Source organism: Lepidochelys kempii, chromosome 9 (assembly GCF_965140265.1).
Source record: "Lepidochelys kempii isolate rLepKem1 chromosome 9, rLepKem1.hap2, whole genome shotgun sequence".
NCBI classification, from domain to species: Eukaryota; Metazoa; Chordata; order Testudines; family Cheloniidae; genus Lepidochelys; species Lepidochelys kempii.
In genome coordinates, this window is record NC_133264.1 from 12,878,044 (window position 1) to 12,899,740 (window position 21,697).

Here is a 21,697-nt window from a genome sequence, read left to right on the forward strand (position 1 = left end):
GTCTCCCTATGTGAACCACTCAGACATGCACTTGGAGTTGGGAACAGGGATTGGGGCCCTAGAGAAGCAAAGGGGTACTACACATTATTATTATTATTTTTTATTACCATAACATGTAGGAGCCCTACTTATGGACCGGGACTCTATGGTGCTAGGCATGGATGCTTTGGCTTTCTGTTGGTCCCATCTTTGCTGCATAAGAGGCAAAACTTCCATCCTTCCCAAAGAACAGCACAATTGGGCCCTGATGTCACTGTGTTACTGTGCTAAAATAATGAAATCCATGTTGACCGTTCTCATGACAGAAATAAAATTAACAGGTGCCCTCAGAGAAAGGCTGGCTCTGTGTTGCCAACTCTAGTAATTTTATCATTACTGTTGTGATTTTTAGTGTCTGTCTTAAAGCCCCAGCTCCTGGGATCTCATGATTATATGAAAGCTGAGGTTCTCATAGAAACAAAAAATCTAGCCCCCACAGTTGCAGAGAAAAGCCTGAAACACAAAGCAAGTATGACCTAGAGCAGGGGTCAGCAACTTTCAGAAGTGATGTGCCGAGTCTTCATTTATTCACTTTAATTTAAGGTTTCGCGTGCCAGTAATACAGTTCAACGTTTTTTAGAGGGTCTCTCTCTATAGGTCTATATATTATATAACTAAACTATTGTCATTTGTAAAGTAAACGAGGTTTTCAAAATGTTTAAGAAGCTTAATTTAAAATTAAATTAAAATGCTGATCTTACGCCGCCGGCCTGCTCAGCCCGCTGCCAGCCTGGGGTTCCGTTCACCTAGGCCGGCAGCGGGCTGAGCAGGGCCTGCGGCCGGGACCCCGGCTGGCAAGGGGCCGGCAGCCAGAACCCCAGACCCAGTGGGCAGAGTGGGGCTGTCGGTCTGGGGTTCCATCTGCTGGCTCCTGTCAGCCAGGGTCCCGGATGCCGGCCCCGCTCAGCCCGCTGCCAGTCTGGGATCCCACATAGAGTGGGTACCTACCTTCTCCCTGGTTCTAGCCCATTCGCTTCCTCTCTCTCTGCACTGAGCTGAGGGTGGGAGTGCACTGAGCACAGGGCTGAGGGTGAAGGAGCAGGCTGGGGGTTGGGGTGCAGGGTCTGGCCAGGAGCTAGAATGAGGGAGGGGGCTTAGGGTTGGGGCAGGACGTTTCGGTGTGGAGTGCTTACCTGGGCAGATCCCATTTGGTGCGAGGGTGCAGGTGGGAATGTGGGGGGTGGGTGCAGGAGCTCCCGTTTGGTGCTCAGGGTGGGGGTGGGAATGTGGGGGGTGCAAGAGTCAGGGCACTGTATGTGGGGGGGCTGGGTATGTGTGGGGGTGCAGGAGTCAGGGCAGGGGGTTGGGCATGTATGAGGAGGGTGCAGGAGTCAGGGCTGGGGTCGTGGGGGGATGCAGTGATCAGGGGCTGAGGGTATGTGAGGGGGGTGCAGGGGTCAGGGCGGGGGCTAGGGGCATGTGAGGGGGGTGCAGGGATCAGAGCAGAGGGCTGGAGGCTTGTGAGGGGGGTGCAGGAGTCAGGGCATGGGGTGTGGGGTGCTGGGTATGTGTGAGGGTGCAGGGGTCAGGGCAGCGGGCTGGGAGGTGTGAGGAGGGTGCAGGGGTCAGGACAGAGGGCTGGGGTTGTGGGGGGGTGCAGGGGTCAGGGCAGCGGGCTGGGGGTGTGGGCTGGGGTCGTGGGGGTGCGCCCAGCCCCTTGCCCTGAGCTGCTCACGGCAGGGGGCTGGAGGGGATAGGCCCCGTCCCCACCTCCTCCCTTCCCCAAGGCCCCGCCTCCGCCTTCTCCCCGCCTCCTCCCCGGAGCAGCGAGCGCGCTGCGGCTCCGCTTCTCCCCCACCCTGGCAAGGGCCATCAGCGGATGGGCGTCAGGGAGGGAGAGGAGGAGGGGCAGGAACCCAGCACGCTGGGGGAAGAGGCGGCGGCGGGGGGGGAGCTCACCTGCCCTGCAGCAGCAGGACCAAGTTTCTTCACCCTGCCCCTGCGGGGGGGGAGGGGGGCAGAGAAGGGCAGGCAGGATTTTCAATGGCACGCTGCGGCCTGCCGGGGTCCTGGCCTGGGTACGGCAGTGGGCTGAGCGGGGCCAGCAGCTGGGGCCCGGCAGGCTGCAGCGTGCCATTAAAAATCGGCTCGCGTGCCATCGGTTGCCGACCCCTGACCTAGAGGCTAAAAAACAAGCAAGGAAATAAAAAAGAACCCAACTATTTTATTTATTTTTTTTAAATCTCATGTTTTTTAAGTCAGACTCATGATATTTGACTGTTCCAGGTTGGTAATATTGTGTAGCCCACTATGAAAAAAAATGACTACAGCTCAGATCCACAGAAGGTATTTAGGTACCTAACTCCCTTTGATTTCAATAGGAGTTAGGCTCCTAAATACCTTTGCGTAACTGGGCCTAAATAACTTGATACAACTTGTGAATGATTGTGGTAAAAAATTAAAACAACTGCAACCGGAAACTTTGGTCAACATGCCTGAAGAAAGGAGGACAAGCTAAAGCTAAAAGATTAGTATGTACACCACCCCCCAGGATTTCCATTTATAGATCAAAAAGGCAGCTCAGCAAGGATTATTTAATTTTTTCTTCTGTTCTATTTACAGTCTCTGCTCTGCTTAATTATCCAAAGTATTCATCATCTTACAGTGCTTTAGATGCATATTATACAGTATCTTATGAAGTGTATTTGTTATGCAAAATTGTTGTAGCTCATTATGCTGGCTGTTTGTACTCATTGTCATAGGAAAGAGAGGTTCTTGTGTCTCTTTCAAAATTTAATTCCCTAAAAAGACTATCTGAGTGAGAAAACACAATACATATAGCTCGCTGAGATAAGAATTTCCTATCAACAACTACTGTAATATCTGAGGCCATAGTTGGAAGTGACTTATCATGTAGATATTGATTGGACAGAAAACGGGTGTAATGAGACATGACCAGTACTCCCTCACCTGTATAGTTTGCTGATCCATGGAAAAGATGGTTGATGAGTGATGAGCACACCCAATTCCAAAAGGTAAAGGAGAATGTGGGGAAAGGAAGAGCAGTGCAATGGATCATGAAAATAACTAAGAGCTTGGCAACCTGGGTTCTATTCCCAGCTCCGACTGACTGCTGTGTGATCTTTGGCAAATCACTTAATTGCTATATGCTTTGGTTTCCCTGTTTGAATAATGGAGATTTACCTATCTCACTGGGGTGATGTGAGATTAAATTTGTTCATATTTATAAAGCACTTTGAGATTTCTGGCTGGACAATGCTACATGGGTGAAGGTACTGTTGTTGCTACTATCAACTATACAAGAATGGGATTTAATCAACACAATTGAGGCCTTTCTTATTTTAAACTAGATTATTTTATTTGTGTATGGGATACCAGATGAGATGATCAGCATAATAAAGAGTTTATGTGATGAAAGTAGATGTGTAATAAGATGAGATAAGGCTTGGGTGAGTAGTTTGTTATTGCGACTGGAGATACACAAGGATGTGTGATCAGCAATCCTTGGCTGAGGACAATACTACAACTTTCATGGAAAGACAAAATAACAAAAGCAAAAATGAGGCAAACTGACAAAGCAGGGCATGTTCGAAAATATCAAAGAAAGAAGGCTCAGATGGTTGGAACAGGTACACCATTTGGACAATGGGAAGCAAGCATTGGGTACTCAAGGAAGGAAAGAGAAAAGATGGAGGAATGCCAAGGAAGAACTGGCAGAAGACAGTGACGGAGGATATTGAATCAGCTGGCATCACCTGGGAAGAATTACCACAACTAGTGAGCGACCGTAATCGGTGGAGGAACGGAACTGCCCACCATGTCATCAGCACAGCAGGAATAAAGCTCTAAGCTCAGCCTTCCACTGGCAGCGGCAACACAGCGTCTGCTTAGAAGAGGAGGGAAGGATTTGCGTTCCAGGCAAGCTGTGCATTCTAGTGGATCATCAAAATTCCTGGGTTGAGATTCTGTGCTGTGTTTCTAAGAGGAACAGCAAAGAACTCACGGGCCAGGGGGAAAGAGTGCAGTGCTGGTAAAAGCTCCGGGCTGTTCCAGGGACTGCAGAGGCCCCTGGTACAACTTAGACTGGGAACCTGTCTAAATTACCAGCAGGCTCCTGGAGTCTCCCCATGCACCGCAACATTGCCTGGAATCTCCATAGCACTCTGTGCTGTGATCCTGCCCCAACACACCCTTCCTGCCCCCAGTTTTGCCCCTGGCATACCCCCTTGCCTGGGCTTGTGTGTGTGTGTGTGGGGGGTCCTCTAAGGGCATCCTTATGGCTGTCTGCTGCAGTTCCTATGAAGGGGGAAATTCTCCCCCGGTCAGGACCTGGGCTTTTAGACACCCCTTTACACAACTTCTTCCCTTTTACCTGGTTATAAAGGGGTGAGAGCAGGGCAGGAATCTCACCTCGGTGTCCTAGGATAGGTTCTGTCACTGACCTACTAGGAAAACCTGCCTTAATTCCCCATTTGTAAAATGCAGGACTATTGTGGGGCTTAAGTAAATTATGGTCTTGACCCTTTATACACTCATGCACATGCATAACTTTACTAACATGAGTAAAGAGATTGTAAGCAGCTAGGGGAATGGTCTTTTTTTGTTCGGTGTGTGTACAGCGACTAGTATGTGTTCCCAATCCCTATCACAAAATGATTAGTAACAATAATTCCATTGATGTGATTTGAAATCAAGGGCTCAAATTCTGCTATCATTTACAATGGTGTAACTAATAGTGGAATTTGCACCTGGCCCACTTCTTTTTGGTCCTAGCTCTGCATTTAGATTCGGTGCTCTGGGAAGTGATGCTATTCAGAATGGCTGGCTTGTACAAGGACAATAATGACAGCAGTAATATTTTACATAACTTCTGTTAATACTGTTTGTTGTTAAAGAAAAGGGGAGACCGGGGTGCTGTTCCTTTAAGCAATACTTTTAAAATGAGGAAATGTAATGAAAAGGTGATGGAGGGTTTAATGGTAGTGAGTTAGAGTTTTTATTATGAATGTTGATTAGTTTTGTGATTTCAGTTTTTGGAGTGTGTGACTGAGTGATAAGGGATGTGTATGAATGTTCATGTGATTAGAGGCAACATGTAAGCCCAGAAGGGAGTTACTTTTGCTTGATGTTATTTAATCACCAAATAATTTCTTTGTTTTCATTTCACATACAGCCAATGTAAGTCACAGATTTAAAGTAATCTTCCTCCAGGGGTTGTTTTCAATTATGTGATTTTTTTTTTTTTATAATATTGGGTTTTTTTACACATTTTTCCTCAATATGAGAACAGGACTATCTCCACGCTGCCCCAGAATTTGGACTATCAGTGTGCTCCAAAGGTCTGCACTGTATCTTCCCCACATGGAGGCTGCAGGTACAAACCAAAACGTTCCTAGTCCTCTTCAAACAGGAGTACATTAATGCAAACTAGGAACCTTTTGGCTCATACCTGCAATGCCCACATGAGGGAGTTACAGAGCAGCACTTTGGTGCGCACTGCTATTCACACCCCTATAATAATCCGAACTGTGGAGCAGTGTAGGCTTGTCCTCAGACTGGGATCTGGCTTATCTGGAAGATATATAGTCATTAGAAATAGCCAGTCTGGTTTGGAAAAAAAATGTAAAATTCCACCTCTCCGTCTTTTGAACTGATCTTGAAAAGAATTGAATTTTGAGGCACTACAGATTTCAGATAGTTTTCCCAACTTTTGGGCCCTGATCCTGCAAACACTTGCACAGTTAAGTAATCTCCTTGAGTTCAATGGAACAACTCAGACAGATACAGTTACTTATGTATGCAAGTGTTTCCAGGATTGGGACCATTGTTTGCAGCTGTGGGAAGAAAAGCAATAAACAGTGCAAGAAAATCTGTTGTTATCAGGTGCAATTTTATGGGCTCAGTGGTTTGGATAGCTGGATGGGCACCTGAACTTTGGGATGATTACCCATACTGAAGTACAGACTTTGAATCTTCTGAGGTCTGCACATTACCAATTATCCATAGATCCACCTATCGTTATTCCATCAAGTGGGGGTAGAAAGCTGACTCTGCAATCAGTTGAGAGTTTTGTTTTTGCACCACTGTTTTTTTTTTTTTAAGTTATAGATAGATATAAGAAAGTTGGGAAAAAGAGCACTGTTTCAAAATATTAGGGGAGGGAAAAGTCAATTTATACCACAAAGTGGTTTGACCAGCTAATTTATAATTGACTTACAAGTGATTGGTTCCCCTTTATCGGAAGGGTAATGCAGGGAAATCCAGAGGCAGGACTGGAATTTCAGTCAGATGCTGTTACATGTATGTAGTTACACTTCAGTATCGCCTTATCACTGCGTAGATTGAACACCAAAGCAGCTGGCTTTAGCTTGGGTCTTGGATAACCACAAGTGGCAGCTCTGACAGTGCAAGTGAAAATCAATGTATAGTGGACCTTTTCTAGAAGAAGCCTGGATTCCACAAAGAGAGAGACTTCTAAATCTTTTATCCTGCCTTGAATCTGATGAAAATAGGAGAGTGCCAGTTATGTACTAAGCTGGCATGGGTTTAGTGGGGTGTAGAGGCTCCTACTAGTTAAGTGGAAGGAGGAAAAGCAAAGATAAATCAGTATATTGTAATTTTCTCTCTGATAGTCCTCTTTTAAAAGGCTAAGGTCCACCAGATAAAATAGAGGATGCTTCTGTTGTACTGAACTGTCCTACTTAGGGCTCCTCTAATTTCTGGCTTCTTTCAGTCAGGCCCTTCCACCTTAGTCTCCTTTCCCCATTAAACCCTATATGTTCCCTTAACCTCCCCTGGCTAGAGTGAAGGGAGGGGCTACCATCACCAGTGAAGAGAAGGCAGCATAGTCTAGTGCCATGGTCCCCAGACTTTAGGGTGTGGCCCTGTAGGTGGGTGCAGAGGAACATTTGGGAGGCACGCAGTGGGGCCCAGGCCAGCCCCCATTGCAGCTGGGAGGGAGCACCACGCTTCCATCCCCACTCTGGCCCAAGACCAGCTCCACGCTCAACCCCTTTCAGCCCCCATTCCTGCTCTGCCTCCAGGCCAGATCCACCCCCAGTCCCAGCTCCACGCTGCCCCCTGCTCTGCCTCATTCCCTCTCTGCCCCCAGACCAGCTCCGTCTCTAGCCCCAGCTCCTCCCACATTGCTACTGGTGAGGAAGTCTTGGCTGTACAGTATTGGGTGTGGGGGCACTGACAGATTCTGTTAATGGTGCAGGGGGCACGACTGGAAAAGTTTGTGCAGCACTAGTCTAGTGGCTCAGACACTTAGCTAGGAGTCAGGATACCTAGGCTTCATATTCCTGCCTCTGACACTGACTTACTCTATAACCTTCGGAAAATCTCAGTGCTTGTTTTCCCTCCTACCTTTGTTTGTCTTGTCTGTTTAGATTGTACGCTCCTTGGGTCAGGAACTGTCTCTTTTTATAGGTATGTACAGTGCCTGGCACAATGGGGCCCTGATCTCAGTTGGGTGTTACCATGTTACAACTAATAACAAGAAGGAATAGAAGAGAAAAGCAGGAAAGAAACAGCATAAACCCAAGTTGGTATTTACTGTTTTCTATCCAATGGGCAGCTGTAAGACTGCATTCCTCTCACCATGTGTATGCAATTATAAATCAGCTGCTCTCCCCACAGCCACTCCCATCATTCAAAATGGTGTCTCCCAAGTTAACACGGAACAGGCTTTGCCAGCTTTTCCTATGCTCCCAGTTGCAGATGCTGATTTCCCTCTTTAGAGGGATACTTCTTCAAGTCAAGAGTGGCTTGTTTTGTGTTTCTATAGTAGGGTGGGGCAGGAGAATGGAAGAAGCCAGCACTCCAACATACAACCATGGAAAATGTATTTGGTGTTTGTTATTACTACTTCAAGCCCAGGGGTGTGGCAGCACCTTCTGTACCCCTAGTTCCAGCACCCCTGTGTACATCCTGCTTCCTATGTCTCCCCTTCAGGTCTCTGTCCTAGACCCCAGGGATGTGGCCTGATAAAATGGAAGTTACGCTACAGAGTATCAAATTCAGTGGCCATAAAGCAATCTGCCATTGCCGCCTGCTTAATGGCAGATTGCTTCATCATAGAGAGATGCCCAGAGTCCGTAGAGTTGAAAACTAAGAGTGAAGAGGCTCCCTCAATGGGTAAAAGTATAAAGATTGTGATAGACAAACTTTCATTTCAGAGGTTCCTTCAAACCCTTATACTCTGTGAAAATGAAAGACCTGGAAGGGCAGTTTATTGTATCCTTTCTTGCCCCCTAAGAAAGGTTATCCCACTCTCCAGGCAGCTATCTATATGAACAGTTGCTAATGGAAATGAAAAATATGCATGGAAGTGGGTAGCCCAAACAATATTAGCGGGTGTAGAACAAAGCTACAGAATGTGCTAACTGGTACATCACAAGTTGAAGAGTTGCAATGTGTAATATTGCCAAACATTAAAAATTAGGAGGCTGGCTTAAAAATGAGTTTAGAAATAAATTTTGGGTTCATTTTAATTCCCTTTGGGAAGGTCACATTTTCAAGCTTTCATCTGTAACTGTGTGTGGGGGGGGGTCGGGGGGGGGGAAGAAACTATTTTTATTTTAATTAAAGCCAAGGGTCCCATGTTATCACATGACTCTAGGAGCTGGGGCTTTAAGAAAAACATCAAGTGACACAAGACAGAATAATATTGTGAAAGTTGGCAGCACTTTAATTGAGGTGAATGGTGATCATGGAAGGAGGGTGGGGACTACTGGCCCCACTGAAGTCAATAGCAAGACTCCCATCAACTTCAATTGGGCAAGACTTTCACGCCAGATGTACAGGCAATCGAGTGAGAAGCAGGAGAGTGGGTGGTAACTTCACCAGGTATCCCAGCTGCATACCTGTTACGGTGCCAACGTAGACTACGTCTTCACTAGAAACACTGCATCGGTGCCACTGTGATGCTTCAGTAGACACTCCACTGTAGTTAATTCACCTCCCCAAGAGGACGTAGCTAGGTCAACAGAAGAATTCTATAAATTGACCTTGTGCTGTTTGCACCAGGGGTTAGGTTGGCTTACCTATGTCCCTGAGGGATGGGAATTTTTCACCTCCCTGAGCAATGTAGCTGGGCAACCTAACTCTTTAGGGTAGGCCTGGCCATGGTTGCAGTTGTGCTGGTGGGAAATGCGTGGAAATGTTTTCATGGGGAAAAAAAAGTCAGACTTTTTTTCAAGAAACATTTTTCAGATTTTTTTTGGTGGAAAAGAAGTCATTGAGATTTTAAAATAAAAAAAAAAAATTGGTAATTGCTAATTGCGCCTGCCTGTGGGACCAGAGGGGGTTCAACCAATGAAGAAAGAGTCTGACTATCATTCCCTGGCCCTGCTGCTATTTTGGAGGACATGGACTGGCCATGAATTTGCTTTTCCTTTGTTCCCTGTGTTAAGTTGGTGGATGGATATGGGGAGTTTAGGCCCATACCTGAGCTGTCAAAGCAGCACCCATGGGTCGGGTCCTCAATTGTAAATTTACCTAACCCCCTTTACTTCAATAGAGTTACAGCTCTCACCACCAGCGGAGGAATTGGGCCTGTGTCTGTAATGCCAAGTGTGTGTTAGCTGGTGTTCAAAAGGAATGTCCTAAGGGAATAGTTCTACTCAAGCAGACTGTACCATTTCCTGTATCAAAGGTTACCTCCAGTTGTGTGATCGGTGTTGAATTAATACTTCTTTAAAAGAGGGTGATCCCTTTTCCTACTCTGTGTTCCATGCTGGTGTTACTGAAGAGCTGCAAACATTCTGCAACTGCGCCATGTGTTTCACAAACCATGATTTTGATTCTGAGCTAACTCCTCTAACTCAGCTATACTAGTTACACAGTGGATTGTACAAAACTCTGCCGGTTGTTATCATTAGGTCTGTGCCTGTAAAGTATTTTGCACCGTAGGAATGATTTGACAGGGCACCGGGGATGCTTTTGCAAGAATGTCATGAGATCAAACCTTCTAATGTCCATAAAAGACAGGATGTCAGTTTAGAGCCTTGTCTGTCCCATGCATTTTAAGTGGAGAAATGATTTAGTAAGTACTGTAAATTGCAAAAAGAAAAGGAGTACTTGTGGCACCTTAGAGACTAACCAATTTATTTGAGCATGAGCTTTCGTGAGCTACAGCTCACTTCATCGGATGCATACTGTGGAAACTGCAGCAGACTTTATATACACACAGAGAATATGAAACAATACCTCCTCCCACCCCACTGTCCTGCTGGTAATAGCTTATCTAAAGTGATCATCAGGTGGGCCATTTCCAGCACAAATCCAGGTTTTCTCACCCTCCACCCCCCCCCCACAAATTCACTCTCCTGGATGGACTACAAGCCGTCAGGAACACTATCCCCGATAATGTCACGGCTAACCTGGTGGCTGAACTTTGTGACTTTGTCCTTACCCATAACTATTTCACATTTAGGGACAATGTATACCTTCAGATCAGCGGCACTGCTATGGGTACCCGCATGGCCCCACAGTATGCCAACATGTTTATGGCTGATTTAGAACAACGCTTCCTCAGCTCTCGTCCCCTGAAGCCCCTACTCTACTTGTGCTATATTGATGACATCTTCATCATCTGGACCCATGGAAAAGAAGCCCTTGAGGAATTCCACCATGATTTCAACAATTTCCATCCCACCACCAACCTCAGCCTGGTCCAGTCCACACAAGAGATCCACTTCCTGGACACTACAGTGCTAATAAAAATGGTCACATAAACACCACCCTATACCGGAAACCTACTGACCGCTATTCCTACCTGCATGCCTCCAGCTTTCACCCTGACCACACCACACGATCCATCGTCTACAGCCAAGCTCTGTGATACAACCGCATTTGCTCCAACCCCTCAGACAGAGACAAACACCTACAAGATCTCTGTCAAGCTTTCTTACAACTACAATACCCACCTGCGGAAGTAAAGAAACTGATTGATAGAGCCAGAAGAGTTCCCAGAAGTTACCTACTACAGGACAGGCCTAACAAAGAAAATAACAGAACGCCACTAGCCGTCACCTTCAGCCCCAAAGTAAAACCCCTCCAACGCATTATTAAGGATCTACAACCTATCCTAAAGGATGACCCAACACTCTCACAAATCTTGGGAGACAGGCCAGTCCTTGCCTACAGACAGCCCTGCAACCTGAAGCAAATACTCACCAACAACCACATAGCACACAACAGAACCACTAACCCAGGAACTTATCCTTGCAACAAAGCCCGTTGCCAATTGTGCCCACATATCTATTCAGGGGACACCATCACAGGGCCTAATAACATCAGCCACACTATCAGAGGCTCGTTCACCTGCACATCCACCAATGTGATATATGCCATCATGTGCCAGCAATGCCCCTCTGCCATGTACATTGGTCAAACTGGACAGTCTCTACGTAAAAGAATAAATGGACACAAATCAGATGTCAAGAATTATAACATTCATAAACCAGTCGGAGAACACTTCAATCTCTCTGGTCACGCAATCACAGACATGAAGGTCGCTATCTTAAAACAAAAAAACTTCAAATCCAGACTCCAGCGAGAAACTGCTGAATTGGAATTCATTTGCAAATTGGATACTATTAATTTAGGCTTAAATAGAGACTGGGAGTGGCTAAGTCATTATGCAAGGTAGCCTATTTCCCCTTGTTTTTTCCTACCCCCCCCCCCCAGATGTTCTGGTTTAACTTGGATTTAAACTTGGAGAGTGGTCAGTTTGGATGAGCTATTACCAGCAGGAGAGTGAGTTTGTGTGTGTATGGGGGTGGGGGTGTGTGTGAGAGAACCTGGATTTGTGCTGGAAATGGCCCACCTTGATTATCATGCACATTGTAGGGAGAGTGGTCACTTTGGATGAGCTATTACCAGCAGGATAGTGAGTTTGTGTGTGTGGTTTTTGGGAGGGGGGTGAGGGGGTGAGAGAACCTGGATTTGTGCAGGAAATGGCCCAACTTGATTATCATACACATTGTGAAGAGAGTTGTCACTTTGGATGGGCTATCACCAGCAGGAGAGTGAATTTGTGTGGAGCGGTGGAGGGTGAGAAAACCTGGATTTGTGCTGGAAATGGCCCAACCTGATGATCACTTTAGATAAGCTATTACCAGCAGGACAGTGGGGTGGGAGGAGGTATTGGTTCATATTCTCTGTGTGTATATAAAGTCTGCTGCAGTTTCCACGGTATGCATCCGATGAAGTGAGCTGTAGCTCATGAAAGCTCATGCTCAAATAAATTGGTTAGTCTCTGAGGTGCCACAAGTACTCCTTTTCTTTTTGCGAATACAGACTAACAAGGCTGTTACTCTGAAACCTGTAAATTGCAATTATTTCAGTCTGCAACACTCTGGCAGCTGTTTAAATAGCAAAACTTTCTTCCAAAAATGTGATATATGGAAGAGGGAGAAGTTTCAAAGAGGGAGTTTGGTTTAGTAGGGAAAGATTCTTAGCATTAATTTACTGACGAGAGAGCTAGCTACCTTTACAGGAAATACCCCTTCCAGAGCTCTCCCACGCTCACTGATAATCAAAGCATGGGTTCCCATTTTACTGATGAGATAGGGGAAAGATTTGGGATAGGATTCTGCAGCTGTGAGAGCTATTTCAAAGCCTATTTCAAAAAGTTGGCAGCAACAAGGGAGCTGGAACACTTTTTATAGTGGGGGTGCTGAGAGCTGTTGAAGCAAACTCTAAACCCTGTATATAATGGAAACCACATCAAGCCAGGGTGTGTGGCGGCCCTCCGACACCCCTAGTTCCAGCAGCTGTGGGCAGCACTGTAAATGAGTTGAGTGTTGATCAAGGCAAGGGGTAACATTCTGGCTCTGTGGAAGTCCGTGCCAAAACTTTCATTGCCTTTCCAGGATGTCAACCCGAGAAGCACAAGCACCTGAGTGACATCCAAGAGTCTGGGAAAACCAATCAGGGCTGAGGGTATCAATCTGTGACTGAAACATGCCTGAGCAAAAGGAGAAATGTAATTTTAAGTACACTGAAGTTTACCAAACTATTGTCTTATACTTTGCCTAAAGACAGACATAATTTCCCACAATTCACATGGGAAAGAGAAATGCCAGTGTGCAAAAATAGCAGTGTATGCCAGTTTTAGATGAACTAGATTGGCAGTTTTAAGAAGGTAAAAGGCATGCGTCCCACGAGATGGGGATGTGGGATTCAAGCCGCTTGGCTAGCTCATTGGTGTTATCACAAAAGCCTTTAGTTGTAAGGTAGAGGAATAGAGTGGTCAAAACAATTTTATTTCGCAGGACCCAACTGACCATGAAACAGTTGTTTATCTGCTCTTTAAAACATGCCATGAAGTAAAGGGAGCTCAGTACAGTGGTCTGACTTGGTATGAGTTTAACACCCATAGCTAACTGCATCCCAGATAACGAAGGAAGATATCATGAAGGGCTGCATGTGGGATTTCTTCCCCCTCACAAGAAACACCCTTTGAAGTTACGGCATTTACTGATAGATAATAAGAGAGGTACAAAGAAAATCCTATCTATTTGCCACCTTAGTGTCACTGAATCATCTCTGAAAATGAAGGAATTCTGTTGTTCCGATACCTACGTGGCCCCCATCATCTTAGTATTTAAACAACTCACAATCTGTTAATGTGTTGTGAGGATAAACACCTCTGTGCGGGGGGAGGGGGGGACTACTATTCTCCTCCTTTTACTGGTGGAGAAGTGGGGCATAGGGAGGCTAAATGACTTGTCCTGCTCTGTGTCCCAGCAGGGAATTGAACCAAGGTCTCCCGATTCCTAGGCTGGTGTCCTAACCACTAGCTTGTCCTCCCTCTTGTGTTTGTTGTGCCAAACACTGGACAAAAACAAACCCCAAACCAAAACCCTATTCCAAGGTCCTTAGTTATCAACAGTTGCTGTGGATTATGGCTCTACAGGGGAGGCTAACTTTAACATTTGGCAGAAGTGAGGAGAGCCTTTTTTCTTTTTTTTTTTGCTGGGGTCAGGTCAGCATATTCTGAGTCGTGGTTGTGCCAACTGGACAGCTGAGGCTTTGACATTCTTAAATCCTCTGCTGGATTTAAATGTTGTTATTGTTTGCACTTCTCCCCCGCAGTGAATTGTGTAGTGCATTCTACTTTCCCTGCTAATGAAAAGTGGGTGAGGGAATTAAAATCCTGCTGCTAAAATGAGCCACCGCACAATCTACAATCTTACTGAATACGTAACTGAAATGTGTCATCCTAATTATAAATGAGGGAACTGGAGCCACTAATGTTATTGCTTGCTAACAATGCTCGCAGCATGAGCAGTTTATCAAAAACAAAAGCCTCTCTCTTTCATGCATGTAAGATTAACATTTAATTTGTTTCAGGCCCAAATCCCTATTATTGCATTATCCATCAGGTGCAACAAGACAGGTCTACCATGACGATGCTGGTTGTGCACTTCTGTGCTCCTCGTTTGCCACCTGATATGTCCTTCTGAATTTGGCCTAGTTAATTTTAAAAAAAAGATTCTGAAAAAAACGAGCTTTTTCAAGCACATCCTGTAAAATGTTTGATTGGAACGTAAGGTGCTATCTTCAGAGTCTGGTAACTGAAATTCTATGGGTCAGATTCTCAGCTGGTGTACATCAATGTAGTTTTATTGACCTTAATTGGGCTACGCTAATTTACATGAGCTGAAAATCAGACTCTTAGCATTTGAGTTTCACATTAAATAAATTACACTAGGGCAAGCATTAAAACGGATCTGGTTTTAAAACTTGAAAATATGGCCAACATAAATGGATTCCACAGTATTTTTTTTTTTTTGTTTAACTGATTTATGGAGCTCCTACTGATGAGTATCATTTGACCTATACATCTTTATTAGCTCAGATTCATCAGAACAACAGTGCTGCTATGCTTTTGGCTGATCTCTACAGCAAGAGCCAGATTTTTAAAGAGCTCACGGCCAGATTTTGAATTGTTCAGCACCCGCAATTTTCAAAAGTGCTCCACATCCAAAAGATCCCATTTTGACACAGGTGGAGAGATTTTGAGAAGATTTCAGAATGCTTGGTAAATGGGAGCTGAGCTTTTTTTGAAAATCTGATGCCAAGAAAACACCATATGGGTTTGTCATCTCACTGTAAGAACAACAGCAGCAGTTTCAGATTCTAGAGATCTGCATATTCTAAAAGTTGTCAAACTACCAAAAAGGTCTTTTGACCTGCCATTTAGTGCACTTTTGTGACTTATCTTCAAATATTTTTGTTTGTTCCCAGCTGTATATCTTTGATTTCTGTTTCATACAAACAAATATGCCTTCACCAACCTGGTGTTGGTGATAATGTTGATAACAACTCCCTTACTATGAACTCTCAAAAACCTTTTAGAGTCTTCTGCCAAGAGACTGTGTTTTTTTGGCTATTTTGTTTGAGTTTAGGTAATAAATTGTACCTTGAAAGTTCTTAGAATTCAATTTAATCTTCCATGGACCCAGTACTGAAAAAACAGATGGATCTCTTTAACACAATGTGAATGTTTCCATCAAAACTCCTAGGAAGAAAAATGTTTGGTGGGAAAGACACTTTTGAAGCTATAGGACAACTGTTGATATTGCTTATTGAGTTTTCCTTTCTCCCTTTGGATTCAAAGTCTCAAAAGCCGCCTTTACAGACAATGAGAATGAAGATCTTTCTACAAATATGAATGGACTAGCAATGGAACAAATTCCAACACACCAGGTTCTATTTACTGTCTATTGAGCTTCGTCTTCCAGTTGCCAGCATAAGAGTGTTTCAGCTTTACTGTTGCCAGAAGTAACTTTTCTTGGAAATTACAATAGTCAACTCAGAGACTATTTCTTTCACTTGAAATCCCAAGATCAGAAAAGGCAAATATACATATTTTAAAATGTATATGTAACTAAAAGAAAAAACGGTGTCTATGTAATAAATTATGGACTAGACCATATATATAATGTCTGGAATTACTATATTGTATAGCAGATCCATAACACACTAGTACCTTTGTGGTTGTCACTCCTTAGCAACTTGGAACTTTGCTGTGACAGCAAGGATGAAACTCGTATCCTCTTTGCTCCACAACCACAATCCTTGAATGTGAGGTTACCTTTACTGCTAGCAGTATAAGGCCTATGACACATAATTGAGTATGATGCTTAGATTCCATGGTGAAAGGTCACTGTGTAAAACTTACCAGTTCTGACTTTATGCAGGGCATTAAGTAATAGTACACACAAGCCAGTTTGTTAGAATATATTTACATAGTCTGTTCTCTTCTACAAAAGTGAGAATGCAACTTTCTTGATATATCATGACTGAGAGATTATTTTATATCTGATCAGGTCATAGAATTTCCATGGCAGGAAACAGGCTTCAGAGTAGCAGTCTATTCACAAAAAGAGAAGGAGGACTAGTGGCACCTTAGAGACTAATAAATTTATTTGAGCATAAGCTTTCGTGAGCTACAGGTCACTTCATCGGATGCATTCAGTGGAAAATACAGTGAGGAGATTTATATACACAGAGAACATGAAACAATGGGTGTTACCATACACACTGTAATGAGTGTGATCACTTAAGGTGATCTATTACCAGCAGGAGAGCGGCGGGGGGAGGAGGGGAACCTTTTGTAGTGATAATCAAGGTGGGCCATTTCCAGCAGTTGACAAGAACGTCTGAGGAACAGTGGGGGTGTGTGGGAGGGGGGGAATAAACATGGGGAAATAGTTTTACATTGTGTAATGACCCATCCACTCCCAGTCTTTATTCAAGCCTAAATTAATTGTATCCAGTTTGCAAATTAATTCCAATTCAGCAGTCTCTCCTTGGAGTGTTTCTGAAGTTTTTTTTGTTGAAGAATTGCAACTTTTAGGTCTGTAATCTAGTGACCAGAGAGATTGAAGAGTTCTCTGACTGGTTTATGGATGTTATAATTCATGACGTCTGATTTGTGTCCATTGATTCTTTTACATAGTGACTGTCCAGTTTGACCAATGTACATGGCAGAGGGGCATTGCTGGCACATGATGGCATATATCACATTGGTAGATGTGCAGGTGAACGAGCCTCTGATAGTGTGGCTGATGTGATTAGGCCCCATGATGGTTTCCCTTGAATAGATATGTGGACACAGTTGGCAACGGGCTTTGTTGCAAGGATAGGTTCCTGGGTTAGTGGTTCTGTTGTGTGGCAGGAAAGGTTTGGGTGAGAGTCTAAGGGACCCAGATGCATCTTTCATTACACTTAAAGTATGTGTCTAAATCCTCTTGTTGAAAATCTGAGCAGAGTTTCATTTCCATCCTGTGTATAGTACTGTAAGAATCGTACTCTAAAAGAGCCAAATTCTACCTTTGGATGCACATGCAGCTCACAAGTTTTAGAACTGAAACCGAACAAGATGTCTGTCTGCTTTCTAGTTGATTGCAGATTCATTCCTTGCACATGTGACACAGCCTCTATGAGGCACGGTAAAAGCAATGCCAGGGCTGAGACTGCCTGACTTTGTTAATGGTGAAGTGCCAAATACATGGATTGGGAGGAACCTGGGGATTGCTGTTCGTAAAGACGAACTGTTCAAGCTTCATAGGCCAGGTGAGGAGAACTGCATTGCTCTTCAATGCTGTGGGCTCACTGATTAGGAATTCTCCCGTGGATTTGAATCACTGTAAACATAACAAGCTTTACACGGTTCCAGTTTTAGGGTGACCATGGATAAAACAAAAGAGAAATAAGTTATTCTCTGTCACTTTACCAGCTACTTTTTTGTAGCCAGACAATAATGATAGCTGAAATGGAAGAGCCGCAGGGATCAAATGAAAAATGTAAGGATAATCTCTATCTCCTCCTTTTGAAAAGTAGTGCAGAAGATGATCTGCTTGGACTTTAAAATGCTGTGGCAAGAAACTTTCCTGAATCTTCCTTCCAGCTACTAATGGGGCTGGTGAATGCCCTGTGCATCAGCAAGCAGTTGTCAGAGCCTAATGCTGCATGCGTCTGAGTTATCTCCCAAAACTTGGCTTCAGCAACGGAAGACTATTTTGAAAATTCTTTAATGAAGCCAGACAGGCACATTTTGGAACATACTTCACAGGGTCAAGGGCATTTGTTTTTTGCATCTACCATGTATCAGTTTGAAAGACTATCAGTTAGCAGCCTCTGATAAGGAGACCTCCACTAAAGATAGATACATAGTGAATCTATTTCCTTAAGTCTCCTCACACCTTCTTGTCAACCGTCTAAATGGGTCATCTTGATTATCATTACAAAAGTTTTTTTTTTCTCCTGCTAATAGCTCATCTTAACTAATTAGCCTCTCACAGTTTGTAACTTTCAGCTTATCTGTGTGTGTGTGTGTGTATATATATCTTACTATATGTTCCCTTCTATGCATCCAATGAAGTGGACTGTAGCTCATGAAAGCCTATGCTCTAATAAATTTGATAGTCTCTAAGGTGCCACAAGTCCTCCTGTTCTTTTTATTAAAGATAGCTGAATCTGATCATGAGCAGCTTGAGCCTTTTCCAAATTATTTTAATATTCAGATAGACAAGTTGGGTAAGGAAGTATCTTTTATTGGACCAACTTTTGTTGGTGAAAGAGACAAGCTTTCCAGCTACACAGAGCTAACAAATAAGAAACAGTGAAGGAAGTAATGACCGGTTTCAGAGTAGCAGCTGTGTTAGTCTGTATTCGCAAAAAGAAAAGGAGGACTTGTGGCACCTTAGAGACTAACCAATTTATTTGAGCATAAGCTTTCATGAGCTACAGCTCACTTCATTGGATGCATTCAGTGGAAAATACAGTGAGGAGATTTATATACACACGGAACATGAAAAAATGGGTGTTCTCATACACACTGTAAGGACAGTGATCACTTAAGATGAGCTAATTCCAGCAGGAGAGCGGCGCGGCGAGGGGGGGAACCTTTTGTAGTGATAATCAAGGTGGGCCATTTCCAGCAGTTAACAGGAATGTCTGAGGAACAGTGGGGGGTGGGGGGGAGAAATAAACATGGGGAAATAGTTTTACTTTGTGTAATGACCCATCCACTCCCAGTCTCTATTCAAGCCTAAGTTAATTGTATCCAGTTTGCAAATTAATTCCAATTCAGCAGTCTCTCCTTGGAGTCTGTTTTGAAGTCTTTTTGTTCTAATATTGCAACCTTTAGGTCTGTAATCGAGTGACCAGAGAGATTGAAGTGTTCTCTGACTGGTTTATGAATGTTATAATTCTTGACATCTGATATGTGTCCATTTATTCTTTTACGTAGAGACTGTCCAGTTTGACCAATGTACATGGCAGAGGGGCATTGCTAGCACATGATGGAATATATTACATTGGTGGATGTGCAGGTGAATGAGCCTCTGATAGTGTGGCTGATGTGATTAGGCTCTATGATGGTGTCCCCTAAATAGATATGTGGACACAGTTGGCAACGAGCTTTGTTGCAAGGATAGGTTCCTGGGTTAGTGGTTCTGTTGTGTGGTGTGTGGTTGCTGGTGAGTACTTGCTTCAGGTTGGGGGGTTGTCTGTAAGCAAGGACTGGCCTGTCTCCCAAGATCTGTGAGAGTGATGGGTCGTCCTTCAAGATAGGTTGTAGATCCTTGATGATGCGTTGGAGAGGTTTTAGTTGGGGGCTGAAGGTGACGGCTAGTGGTGTTCTGTTATTTTCTTTGTTGGGCCTGTCCTGTAGTAGGTGACTTCTGGGTACTCTTCTGGCTCTGTCAATCTGTTTCTTCACTCTAGCAGGTGGGTATTGTAGTTGTAAGAATGCTTGATAGAGATCTTGTACGTGTTTGTCTCTGTCTGAGGAGTTGGAGCAAATGTGGTTGTATCGCAGAGCTTGGCTGTAGACAATGGATCATGTGGTGTGATCTGGATGAAAGCTGGAGGCATGTCGGTAGGAATAGCAGTCAGTAGGTTTCCAGTATAGGGTGGTGGTTATGTGACCATCGCTTATTATCACCATAGTGTCCAGGAAGCGGATCTCTTGTGTGGACTGGTCCAGGCTGAGGTTGATGGTGGGATGGAAATTGTTGAAATCATGGTGGAATTCCTCAAGGGCTTCTTTTCCATGGGTCCAGATGATGAAGATGTTCTCAATGTAGCGCAAATAGAGTAGGAAGGAGCATTAGGGGACGAGAGCTGAGGAAGCGTTGTTCTAAGTCAGCCATAAAAATGTTGGCATACTGTGGGGCCATGCGGGTACCCATAGCAGTGCCGCTGATCTGAAGGTATACATTGTCCCCAAATGTGAAATAGTTATGGGTGAGGACAAAGTCACAAAGTTCAGCCACTAGGTTTGCCATGACATTTTCGGGGATACACAAAGTGAAACTATTTCCCCGTGTTTATTCCCCCCCCCCCACTGTTCCTCAGATGTTCTTGTCAACTGCTGGAAATGGCCCACCTTGATTATCACTACAAAATGTTTTCTCCTCCCCCCTCCCCCCCCCCCCGCTGGTATTAGTTCATCTGATCACTCTCCTTACAGTGTGTATGGTAGCACCCATTGTTTCATGTTCTCTGTGTGTATAAATCTCCCCACTATATTTTCCACTGAATGCATCCGATGAAGTGAGCTGTAGCTCACAAAAGCTTATGCCCAAATAAATTTGTTAGTCTCTAAGGTGCCACAAGTACTCCTTTTCTTTTCTTTTCTTTTCTTTTTTTTTTTTTTTTGAAGGAAGTAAGTAGGTTTGTGTCCACGCATATAGAATATGTGGATGTTGTGAGTATCACTGAATTTCTGATCTATAGTCTTCAGTGAGGTCAGATGTTCAGCCGAAGACTAGTTACTATTAAGCAATTCTGTCCAAATGAGCTTTGACCTGTTTGTGTATTGCTTCATCACAGCTGATTCCACAATAGTGGCTGGACTCCTGCCTTCTGTTGTGCTGCTCATGTTTGATACATGCAGTTCACCGTGTCTTTTTTGTTTCCTTGTTTGTTGATGTAAGCAGGGCTTCAGAAAATGTGCGTTGGAGACACGGTACCACGAGTTCATTACACATTGAGAGACCTGCATCGTGGAGTGCCGTAGGATCTCAGCCCCCATGCAGTACTGATAGGAATAAGGATGTCATAAAGGTAGAACACACTGGGCAAAATTTGGGATAGACATAAATGGTGATATGAGTTTTAACTTACCCTCATTTCTGACATGCGGATATGTGCAAATTACCTGCTAAAGTAGCAGCACAGTACTGTCTATTCCATCTCGGTATTTACCGGCAGGCAGTGCTTGTCACCACAATATTTGTGCATCCCTACTAATGTTATGAGCTGGGTTAAACCTTGCTATGGGTTGAATTAAACCCTCTTTGAAACTGATGTGTGAATGTGCCCTTCATTTAAGATTGCTTCAAGAGAGATAAAAAGAAAAGGAGTACTTGTGGCACCTTAGAGACTAACCAATTTATTTGAGCATAAGCTTTCGTGAGCTACAGCTCACTTCATCGGATGTATGAAGCTCACGAAAGCTTATGCTCAAATAAATTGGTTAGTCTCTAAGGTGCCACAAGTACTCCTTTTCTTTTTGCGAATACAGACTAACACGGCTGTTACTCTGAAACTTGTCAAGAGAGACAGTTAGTAAGGTCCATCTAAAGTAAGGCCTAATAGTCTGCCCAGAGACTAGCACCATGTGGGTAGAGGGTTCCATTGGGTATTGTTCTGACAAAGCTGGGGGCGT